The 3,502-nt window shown below is 44.1% G+C and overlaps 1 pseudogene; it reads right to left on the bottom strand.

Annotated features, from left to right (window-relative positions):
* Positions 1-281: 281 nt before the first annotated feature.
* LOC128066998 (60S ribosomal protein L23a-like) lies at positions 282-2,566 on the bottom strand (annotated as a pseudogene).
* Positions 2,567-3,502: the final 936 nt, after the last annotated feature.

Raw genomic sequence — 3,502 nt, forward strand, 5'->3', positions numbered from 1 at the left:
ATAGTGTCGCAAACAGGCAGACAGGACTGAATCGACTTGGCACACGTGCACACATGGGCTTTTTTAAAGAGGTAAAATGGACAGGATTTTATTTCCCTGCTCTCCTGCATTTTTTTTTTTTTTCATGGCACCTATCACCCCTGACTTATATTTATTTATCTGTTGTCTTTCTCCCTGCCACCAGGATGTAAACTCCAGGAGAGCAAGGATGCTAAGTTAATTTTGTTTATTCTCAATCCTCAGGGCCTAACAGTTCCTGGCACATACTAAGTACTAAACAATTATTTGTTGAAGGTATGAAGTTTCACTGGGAAGGAGAAACACAAGGTAATAGCCAACAGGTGGAGAATTTCTGATGTGCCACTCTGAGTTAGTTCTGTATCTCCTATGCGGTTGGGAAGAGCCCCTGGAGGAGGGCATGGCAATCCACTCCAGTATTCTTGCCTGGAGAATCCCATGGACAGAGGAGCATGGTGGGTTATGGTCCATGGGGTCACAAAGAGCTGGACACCACTGAAGCTACTGAGCATGCACACACTTCTGTTAATAAGAGGCCAGAGCTCAGGCTCTAGCTCAGTATTTGACCAAACAATAAACTGTTCCTGCCTCTGGCTCTCATCCTTGTCTCAGCCTGAGGTAACAATTTTTCCTGCCCCCTCTATCCATCCTACTGTTCTCTACCTCTACAATCCCTGATTTTCCAGGTTTCCCTTAAGGTCCTTGGCCATATGTTTAACCAGTCCTCACCTTGTTATATGATCACCTATCTGCTAGATAAGCTGCATCCAGATCCACCCCTCTCCGTCCTTCTCCAGAGGCTGACCTTGAAGGACAGTGTCATCTGGGCTCCTTTGCCCTTAGACTTCCTCTTGGGTTCAGCCAGTGGGAGGTACCACAGGAAGTGAGAGAGAGACAGACAGAGAGAAAGAACCGTGTTCCTAGAAGTTCCCATTGGCCCTCCCTCTCAGCTGTGGCTCTCACTGGGCACTGGTTCCATCTCTTTGCCTGTTCAGGCCTATGGTTGATAATGGCTTCTTGGCAGATAACTGGCCTGGGGTACTTCATTATCCTTGGTTGGTTTCCCTCAACCCTGCCCACATCTTTGTACACTGTACCTTCATTAACTGTCTTCAGTTTCACTCACTGAGCAGGCCATCTGTTTCCTGCTGATCTTGGCTGATACAAAAGTAAAACTAGAGAGTTATATCTTTTTAAAAGAAATGAATATGATTCACAAAGTTTACCCTTTCATTATTTTTATACTTTCTTGGCTGCACCAGGATCCAACCAGAGATTGAACTAGGGCTCCAGCAGTGAAAGCCCAGAGTCTTAACCACTGAACCACTGGGGAATTTCCAAAAATTCACACTTTTAAAGTATCTAATTGGTGGTTCTCAGTGTAGTTGAACAAACTGTTATCTGTTTTTCACTTAATATTTTTCTGTTACCCCACTGGGTGCTTACTCAGTGTCAAGTTATACAATGTTGCAAGCCATAAGTTACTTAATCATTCATATGTTTCAAACTTTCACTATCACAAATAAGGTTACAGTAAATATTATGCACGTGGCTGTTCACTTTGGAGAGGATTCTTTTTTTTTTTTAAGGTGGACCACTTTTAAAGTCTTTATTGAATTTGTTACAATATTGTTTGTTTTATGTTTTGTTTTTTTGGCCGCCAGGCAGATAATGTGGGATCTTAACTCCCTGACAAGGGATTGAACCCATACCCCCTGCACTGGAAGGCAAAGTCTTACCCTCCAGACTGCCAGGGAAGTCCCTGGGGAGGATTCTTTCTTTTAGTGAAAACTTTTATATTTAGAATTAGCCAGCTGGACTCAGTTTGGTGCTAAGTCACTTCAGTCATGTCTGACTCTGTGCGACCCCATAGACGGCAGCCCACCAGGCTCCGCCGTCCCTGGGATTCTCCAGGCAAGAACACTGGAGTGGGTTGCCATTTCCTTCTCCAATGCATGAAAGTGAAAAGTGAAAGTGAAGTTGCTCAGTCATGTCCAACCCTCAGTGACCCCATGGACTGCAGCCTTCCAGGCTCCTCCATCCATGGGATTTTCCAAGCAAGAGTACTGGAGTGGGGTGCCATTGCCTTCTCCAGGACTCAGTTTAGATGATCCCAAACTGTTGGCAACATCCAAAGTATCACAGTAAGGAGCCAGGCAAACATACGCCTTCTCTTCATCAGACCTGATCAAGGTGTTGACCTTGGCTACATCAATGTCGTAGCGCTTCTTCACAGCCTGTTCAATGTGATGCTTGACATCCACAATAAACACAAATGTGTTGTCTTCTATCTCCTTCATGGCTAACTTGGTGGTGAGGGGAACTTGATAATGGCACAGTGGTCAAGCTTGTTTTCCCTAGGGGCACTCCTCCGAGGATATCTGTCTGCACTGCCCCCTGAGCTGCAGTGTTTTAGGCTGTGGCAAGGTGGGTGACATCTGTTTTTTTTTGTGTGTGTGTGGTCGTGGATGCCTTTCAACACTGCTTTCTTGGTCTTGGCTTTGGCTTTGGGAGGGGCAAGGATTTCCTTCTTTGCCTTCAGTGCCATCTTAGTGAAAAAGAGGGAGGACTTTTTCTTAAGGAAAAGTTTCTAGGAGTGGTGCTGATGAGTCAAAAGAGAGTCACATCTCTATTAAGGCTCTTCTCTATTAAGTACTGTCAAATTGTTTTTTAAGAGGATTATACAAATTCCCATTGCTACAGCTTTCTCTGAACAGGCCAATTGCATTCGTCTCATTAGCAATGGAAAATACATAAGGTGTGTGTATACATGCATGCATGCTAAGTCATTTCAGTCAGGTCTGACTCTTTGGGACCCCCTGGACTGTTGTAACCCGCCAGGCTCCTCTCTCCATGGGATGCTCCAGGCAAGAACACTGGAGTGGGTTGCCATGCCCTTCTCCAGGGGATCTTCCCGACCCAGGGATCGAAAATGTCTCCTGCATTTCAGGAAGATTCTTTACATCTGAGCCAGTGAGGAAGCCCTATATATATATACTAGTGTAGTAATTGTATTACTATGTGGATTTCTGTAATACCCATACCAATCCTAAGATAGTTAAAGCTCTTTTTTAGCTAAATGGGAATGCGGGGACAGTGATTTTGAGGGGACTGAGAGAGAAGGTAAAGGGATTTGCCCCTTAATATTCTTCTGTCTCTACCCTGCCTTTTCATCCTGTTTATATACCAGTTTCTTCTTCAGTGAGCTGTGCTTCTTCAGGGCCCAGTATAGTGCCTGGCACTGTCCTGAATATCAATAAGCATTTATAAAATGTATACATGATGGAAGGAGACGGTTAAGACATACGCACCCAGAGTTGGCTATACTAGTAAAATGAGCATTCAGTAGATTTAATGAACTAGCTGGAATCAACACTTTCCATTCCCTCCAAATAAATATATTGACTACTTTCCATGCCTGCTGAATGCTTTGGACTAGTGAGTCTACATCTGGAATATATGTATATATGTATATATTATATAC

The sequence above is a fragment of the Budorcas taxicolor genome, chromosome 21 (genome assembly GCF_023091745.1).
Source record: "Budorcas taxicolor isolate Tak-1 chromosome 21, Takin1.1, whole genome shotgun sequence".
NCBI lineage: Eukaryota > Metazoa > Chordata > Mammalia > Artiodactyla > Bovidae > Budorcas > Budorcas taxicolor.